This window comes from Acyrthosiphon pisum, chromosome A1 (assembly GCF_005508785.2).
Source record: "Acyrthosiphon pisum isolate AL4f chromosome A1, pea_aphid_22Mar2018_4r6ur, whole genome shotgun sequence".
Classification (NCBI taxonomy): domain Eukaryota; kingdom Metazoa; phylum Arthropoda; class Insecta; order Hemiptera; family Aphididae; genus Acyrthosiphon; species Acyrthosiphon pisum.
This window is the reverse complement of record NC_042494.1, coordinates 69,309,070-69,318,340: the sequence shown is the minus strand read 5'-3', so window position 1 is coordinate 69,318,340 and position 9,271 is coordinate 69,309,070.

Sequence of the window (9,271 nt, the reverse complement as noted above, 5' to 3'; positions counted from 1 at the left end):
TCGTAAAACAGTCTAATATTTAAATGTATATGCATATGTATTTGTATTCAATAAAATGAATATTTGTGGGTAGAAAGACCACTGGGAAGAAGATAGGCTAATTTAAAAAGGGTTAAATTTGGTTTTTTTTACTCATCGGATTTTGGTACGGTTAGGTTAGGTTTTTGTATTAATTGATTATATTAATCCATCGTAGGTGGAATTAAGTAAAAACGACAAACTTGGTATAACTTTGATATTTTAGAGTTAAATCATACACTTACGTACAAACAGTACGGGGTCCGCGATCTACCGCAGGTAGATTGCCTACCTGATAATGTACTGCTGTGAATCAGAATTTTTATCCTGGGCAACAGAAAAGTTAAGATAAATCTAGATATCACACACCGAATATTAAATATTATATGTAATAAAAGTATTATATGTAATACACACCATAAAATTTTGAAAATATTTTGAGCTGTTTACTGACAATTTCAAATTTCAATTTATTTAGTTTTTTTTCTTTTATTATATCATTGTAATTGTAACATTGTATTGCCAACAAAATTGTAATTCATTAGAAAAAAATAATAACAGGACTGCAGTTGAGCAATATGTATTACCTACAGGCTACAAACTATACTAAATAATCCCTCACAATACTATCTAATAGGATTTCAAATTATTTTTTCAACTATAATTCGTATTTGTTCTATTCTCATTGAAACAAAATTTTTTTTTTCATCTTAGATTCTGAGTGGAGCAAAAGAATGTATTGGTTTTACAATGATGTGTATGTGGTTTTTTTTCTGTGTGTTAGCAACATTTTGGGTAGTATAAGCATGTTTCGATTTTTGAGATCAGCGTCTTTTCTGATAGAAAATTGAACCTAGTTGGTACTTTTAGGAGGTCAAAATTAAAAATTCTAGGTAGTTTTAGAAAGCGTCGAGAAAAACAAAACAAAAGTGAAAGAAAAGTGATATTTTTTACACAAAACCAATTTTTGAGGAAATCGATTTTATTTTTTTGGTGTAACTCAAAAATTAATAGCTGTAGACTATTGAATTTTTCACCAAATATTTATATTAGCATTTCACATAGATAGTAAAATTCTAATAATATTTTGACTCTTTTTAAGATAGTTATAGCCTTGAGAAATTTTTAGAAATTTATAATTTTCTTTTTAACTATTCTCGATAAAAACTTTTTCACTTTATTAAGTAAAAGCTTAAAAATTTAAAACAAGGTTTCTTATAAGTTTCATAAATTTGAATTAAAAAAAAATAGAAATACGTGGGCTCGATTTTTTTTTAATATGCAATTGAAGTTAAAATTTTGACAAAATTCAACAAAATATCAAAAATTGTCGAGATAAAAATTCATAAATGGTTTACTATTCAAAGCTAACATTATGAATATTGAAAGAAGATTACTCCCAAATTACCTTAACCAAAAAAAAAAAAAGTTTACTGAAAATCAACATTAATTTTTTATGAATGTTTGAATTTAAACATTCATAAAAAAATTTAAATTTTTACGATATTGGATTTTCATAAGCGAATTAAAGAATTTTCTTCAATCTATTTTTGATAATTTGTTGTAACATAAAAACGAATGAACCTAGATAGTTTAAATTTAAATATTTTAAGATACTTTTATTTTCATACCTGAGATTAAAATGTTCAATAGAAGATTTTGCATACGTTTTCCTACATATAACAAACCAAAAAATGTGTAATTAAACGGAACTTAAGTTTAGCGTTAAGCAACAATATTTTTTTATGAGCGTTTGAATATATACATTTTACGATATTGTATATTTACTAGTAATTTATCGAATTCAACAAGACCTTAAAGCACTAAGCAGTCGCCCACCTACCCACCCACTACTTACAAAAGTTATCTATTTACCCCAGTAGCCATCCGTGTTCAGTGTCACTGCTAGGCTAACGCATATTCTCCGCTCAGAATCGTTTTTCGTATCCAATGATTTATCATTGAATTAAAATTTAACACATAAATTACAATGACATACTTGGCAATTACTGTACAGCAGAGCGGTAACCACTAGTCTACCTTTTTTTTTTTTTAAGAATATACCTATATGAATTACATTTTAATCCATACTTATACTCTGAAGTCTGAACAAAACCATAGTTTGAGATATTTGAAAACGATCAATTCTATAGTTACACATAAGTATTTCGCAAAATTTGCTTTCAGGTCAAAGTTATAATTAATAGCCTTGGGAAGACTGGAAGAGAGAGTCGCATAACTGCACTGGAAAAAGGATTACGGACTTTATTCCGGCGTCCGTTTTCTAATTAAATTTGATTAAAACTTGTGACGGTATAAAGCATAATCCTCTTATGTATACGACTTAGTGAGAAGGATGGAAATTTGTATTTTATATTATTACTCGTATGTATAAATCTGGTATCCCTCTCTCGATTGCATCTACATTATGTAGGTACGTCCTTTGGATAGCCGACAGAAAAGTTTTGTGCGACGGGAAACTTGTACACAACTGCTGACAATATTTTGCAGCTAGATAGATATTATTTATGTACAACATGAGAATATATGAAATGTTGGACCTAAGATATATTTAACTCGGTACAACGAGAAGACACTAAAGCAGAATAGTTTATTCATTCGTTGTATGAGTGTGTTTACAACTTTCTGTAAAAGTGACGGTACTGTTTTACTGCTGTTTACATACCGCGTGCGGTTATCGCATTTAACAGAACTATAAATAAAACGTGTTTTATCAATTTACCAGAAAAACACGTTGTTTAAAATAATGAGCTTGTAACCAATAAAAAAACGATAATATTATTTATAAATTATATATATATGATGACAGTGAATATTCAAAAAGAAAACTTAGGGAGTCTATGAAAATCCAAAAATTCGTCATTTAAATAAATCATCATTATTGAGAACTGTTAAAGGTGCAAGCTAAATAAAGAGACTTACACTTACTATATGTTCTAGAAATGACACTTGAAATAACTTAAGCTATAACTTAACAAAGTTGTCATAAAATCATATTTGGGTTTTTTTAATTGAGTTGTAAGGTCATATACTATCATTCTATAATTTTCCAACACTGCATAATATACTTCCATTTGGTAATAAAATAATATTTATGTAAAACAATACAAAAATACAAGATTTATAATACCCAGGTAATATTTTTCAGTATTAAGTTTGATTAAAACTAATTCATTATAGCAGCTAAATGTATATCATCAAATAAGTGGTTTACCATAGGTATTACTATTTATTAGTCATATGAGATTCGTAATACAATTGAAATTCTGAGTTTTTTCTTATTTTTTTAAATTAAATTGTCCCGTCACACAAAATAGTTTTAGAAATCGTTTTGCCCTGCAGAAAAGCACAATTCACTTTTTTTTTATAGATGTTCCGTTAACTGCCACGATTATACGATTTTATTTTTTTTACACAGTTAAAATTTTTTTTTATCAAACATTGTTGACGTCATTTTATATTAAAAACTATTCCTTATGAATTTCGATTAATCGTTAGGCGATACTGCATTTCACTGTAGTTTGTAATCATTTAACTAACACTTCAATATTAAATATTAAATTAACTTTTTAAAAAACATTTTACAGTATAGCTACCTATTTACATTTTGTAATATTTAATTTAACTATTTTTCCCAGATTTTTGTTACTGCTTTCTAACAACCTCTACACATTTTTGACATTCGTAATAACGTGGCCAACTTTTTCCCTTTAAACATGCCTGAGGCCTTAAGGGAGCATACACTAAATGGAGGGGGGTAATAGTAAGAGAATTCTTTGGGAAATGCGTTTTGCCTGTATTTTCCAAGAATTTTCCAGTCAACGTTTAATTAATACTGATAAAATTTATGGACCGAAGAAAGAGAGGACAAAAAGAAAGTACAAAAAGAGAGGGACATGATAATGTGTATATGTATATAAATATATACTTATCAGCGACAAAACAAGAGAAACAGCTTGTTGACTAGAATACGAAATTGTTCGCATCCAACGCCATATTTTCAACAGCTTACAGCTATATTTGAAAAATAATATTTATAAAAAACCAAAATACATTATACATTTTCGTAATAATTATATTAACTTATAACATATATAACAGTGGAAAGTATTGATCATCAGTTTTTAAACTCGTTTAAAGATTTACCTAAATTTATAACATTTTGTATTCTTACAATTGGGTTATAAGTTTGTTTAAGTTGTAAGACTTAATATCTTAAGGCCACTTTAGATAAAGTATGTAATATTTTATTACATTATTTAAAACCTTAAAAATAAAAATTATTAACTTTTTACAAAACACTAACATCGTAAAAGAAATTCATAAAATAATAATTTATTAAACATATAATATAATAGAACTTATAAGAAATACTAATAACTTTTTCAGTTGTTATCTATTTTCGAAAAAGAAACTTTCCTTGATAAATTCCAAATAATCTCCAAGTAGGTACATATTAAATTAAATTAATTTTGTTAAGTAAGTAATTAAAAACTTCAGTCAACATGAGAAATATAACTTTAATATTACAAACAATAGCATTATTATTATTCACAAATACTTTAAAAAATTACAATAGAATAGTACCATAGTAGTAGTAGCTATTTTTGCTAGTGATTAAAATATGTTTAAATAATTCACGTTATATTTTATTAAAAACGTTTAATCAGTAGTGATGAGTTAATATTATATATTGGCAGTCAAAAGTTACTTAGTTTATTTTTAATGCTGTAAAAATTGACCTAATGCCATGTGCACATCCAAATGTTATAGTTGATTTAAATCAATAATATATTATATTAAATTAATTAGTAATTACTACAGTGCCGTATAATAATAAAATTGTAGTCGAAAAAAATACTAAACATTATAATAATAATATAGTAATCCCGTCATTCTAGCACCATCTAGTTGCTGTACATGACAACTTGGAAACGAACTAAAATAAATAGCATAGGTACCTCCGTCGTAACTCGTGAATAAGCTTTGCGGGCTAAGTACAGATACAGTGGTCGCCGCTTAATGTAGTCACTTTATTGGTACGGTATATTTTCATCGATTTTCAACCAATTTTCAAAATCTAAGTCTACTTCTTCATATTCTTCTTCTTCCTCCTCCTCGATACTTTCTGCAAAACCTCCATGTTTCGTATTGTTTTATCTGTCACTTGGGCATTGTTATAAGATGTAATGCATCTTAAGAAGTTGGTTTGTTTTGCCATTTGACGAAAAATGTTGATTGTGTGTTACATATTAATGATGATTTTATGACCTCAAACTGATAATAATATTATTCAGCATATTCATTAGGTACAACCTAACCTAACCGTACTTATACTTTTCGATAGCAATAAATGTTTGATAACATTAACCGTGATTATATTAAGCGGCGACCACTGTATAATGTTTTTACGTTTTTTTAATTTGTAGACTATAGTAAGATTATTCAAATTTAAGCAGCCCCCTTTTATGTGTGTTTACCCCCAATTATTATAATTACAATAATAGTATAATACTATAAAGTAAATATTTTTTTGTATAATATATTGTATGGTCGATCGATAGGGTGAAATTTAAAAAAATTAACAGCCTAAGACCCAGGTGTATGGCAGTGTTTTTTAACTTTTTGAGATCACGAAACACCAAACAATATTATTATTTTAAACGGAACCCCTATATGAAAAATGTCTTTTTGAAAGAGGGGTAGACAAAACATCATGACGACAAACGGCCGCATAATCATATACAATACAGCAAAACATAATTAAATTATTTATTTAGTTATCATATAGCATTCAAGGAATAACATTATACCCATCTGATTTTAATAACAGGAAACGTAATAATACTAGGTATATGTGCATTGTGCACGAATCTTAATGGGATGGGTGAGCTTGCGAGTGACTGCATAATATATTATATTATATTATTGTCAATGTCTGGAGTAAGATTTCAGATTTGTCAATGAAAGTAGAACATTGTCGTCGTCAAATTGAATGTATTCCAAAATATTTAGGTTTGGTTGCAGTGACTGCTGTGAATCAACTTTCACACAAGCACCTACATTGAATAAAAAGGAAGGAGGACTCGAGTATTTGTTGACTGTTAATCCATTGAAATGGGTCTTGGTTTGGGGGAGGGGTAATACTATTCGAATTGAAGTGATAAATTTTCAAGTGATTACCAATCAATCAGTTTAAGTTGCGTAAAATAATTGTAATCTTTATTCTTCTCGTTTGTCCCATTCATTAGCTCCAATAATGTGCTCAACATATAGAAACAGCTGTTTTAAATTATTGCGTTATCCACAATTTAATTTTTTACGTTTTGCCTTCTATTTTACTTATACACATCTGTAAATGTGGTTTTCTGAACATGTTCAGATGTTCTATGGTAGTTGTTGGCTTTAACTATAAAACATTAATATATTATTTTTCATTATTTAAATTAATATCACGAAGGTAACTGGGCCTCACTGAGAAAAACTCGTGTGGAGGCCCAAATATATATATATATATATACCATGATCAATGATCATGAATAAGGCTATCTAGATGCAACTATTGTTACACTAGAAATTATGATGCAACACCATCATATATTCCAATTATTTTATTTTATTTTACGTCTTAACTTTAACATAGAATTTTGTTCTCGTGTAGTTTTATCAACTCAAAGGACCTCTGATACCTTTCCATTCCAACAAATGATTTAATATTCGTGTTAAAAATAAATAATATCTAATCAATTCAAGTAAATCACTTTGAATTCAATATTTTAATGATAAAATGGTGAATGTGTAACAATTTTGATATAGGTAAATAAATAATCGATGATAATATTATAGTACTTTTTAAATTGTTTATCTTGGTTTTTAAAACTTGACTTTTCACTGTGATTATATTATATTTTTAAGATAAGCTTCTTTCGAATTTTTAAACTTTTGTATATTACAATTTTAATTAAACCAACAATGACCGGGGACCGTAAAATAGTGGCGAAATTAAGTAGCCATGGGTGCTAAAATTCTAAATAGGTACGGCCCTGGGCACAAACCAAAATATTTATTGTATTCTATGCCCTAGAACCTAGGGCCTAAGGTATGGATCTGATATATTAGTATACTAATCTGTCAATGTACATATTATACTTTCATCAGTACAAATTAGTGCATCTATGTCTGTAATACTTAGCAATTCACTCGGCAAAAGTTTTGTAACTTCAATTAATATATGGACTATTTACGTGTAAGAGATAAATATATAAAGGGGAAAAACCCTAAATCTTGGTCACTCGTCATGATTCGTTCACTTTTAGTGCAAGGTAGTGGTGTGCTATAAATTGTTCTATAAAATTTGAAATTATCATAATTCATAGTAAATTGAAGACCTTCCGTGGAGATCGGTGTATGTTACAATATTTTCAAAAACCGTTTTATTACCTACATTAATTGATAAAACTCAGTGTTGCCAACACATTGTGCTAAATTATGTATGAATCATAGATATATACAAAAACTAGATAGCTGTCTTTATACTTCAGTTGTGACCAATGTTGAAATCGGCCGCCATCTATAAAGCAGGCAATGTTTAAATTTATTTATATACATATATATTTATCTATACATATATACTATGATAATATTATTTTGTAAACATTGCCCGCTTTGTAAATGGCGACCGACTTCCATTACAAGAAGGAGACAGTTATCTAGTTGTTGTATATATCTATGGTATGAATAAACGTACATTAAGAACTCCGTATATTGATTGCAAGAAAGCGTTTATGTATGTATGTATGTTATGTTCCTACGTTATATAAAGTTATTTGTCTCCCCTGAAAAATGTAATTTTTGTAACATACACCGATCTCCACGGAAGGTCATCAATTATAGCATGCCTACAAAAAACGATTATGATTTGTGAGTGGAGTTCAGCAAACCTACAGCTAATGGTTATTTATTTATTCATAGTAATTATTAAATCTATCAAATTTTCAGAGATACTGTTTTAAAATCACAGTGATCTTCTGAAATTTTAAAGTTAATACTATCTTACAAAATCACAAATAGAGATAAAATAAAAATATTAATACACTATTGGTTATATACTTGTATACTTAATGTATTTATATATTACTAGTATGTGGTTAAAAGTTTCAACAATATAAAAACAAAAACAAGTATTTCCAAAAATGTATCTCTCGATGGTTTATTTTTAAAAAATGCATTAGTTTTTTTTTTTTTTTGATTCATGTGATTTTTTATTCAATCTGTTACAATATAAGCACAATTAGAACAATTGAGGACTATGTTATTAGATAAAATAAAAATAAAAATAAAAAAGGCAGACCGGACGGAGTGTAGAGGCCTCCCAGCGGATTAGTTTATAGCATATTTTTGCGATCATACTATTAAATATAGTATTCTAAGTATATTTTTACGTGTAGGTATAGCTATGTTTGCATATGTTTCATTATGCTCATATGAAACTTCATTCAATTCTAATAACTGTAATGCATTTTTTGGTAGTAACTAAAGCGTATATTTTAAATTTAAAATACGGTTGATTTAAGGACACAAGTAGGTATACGCTCGATTCGTTGGATGGCTTATAATTTATTTATGACCTCGAAAAACTAGCGCACATATTGAACTAATTCTCTATTACGTAGAAATGAAATCCACTTGTTGTATTTTTTTAATAGCTTTTGTTCAACAAAACTTTGATACAAAACTAGCTATATAAATAGGTTATGTACATTTGACTTTTCAACTTTATAAAATAATATGTTTAGTATTAATAATATGGGTATATAAGGTAGACGATTCTGTTAATAAAATTGAAATCTCACTTCTATAAAAAAAATATAAATTACATTTTCTAAGTAAACTATAATAATAATTTATTTATTAAAAATTACTGTTTTCGAATTAAATTGTTGGAGGTAAAACAAGGCGTGCGCAGACTTTTTTCGCAGGGTATGCCGGTATTTTTAAACATATTTAGCTCAATACAAAAAATAACTCCCCAAAAACTCTTAATACGTACAAATAATTTGCCATATAATGCGAAAAGAAATTAGCATGCATTTTATTTAGCTAATTTATTGGTTTTAGATATTTTAATTTGAAAAGTATGTACCAGTGGCAAATTCTCCAGCATGCTCAGCATGCACCACATGCTTAACAATAAAAACGTAATTAATAAAAATACAAAAATAATTTTGTCATC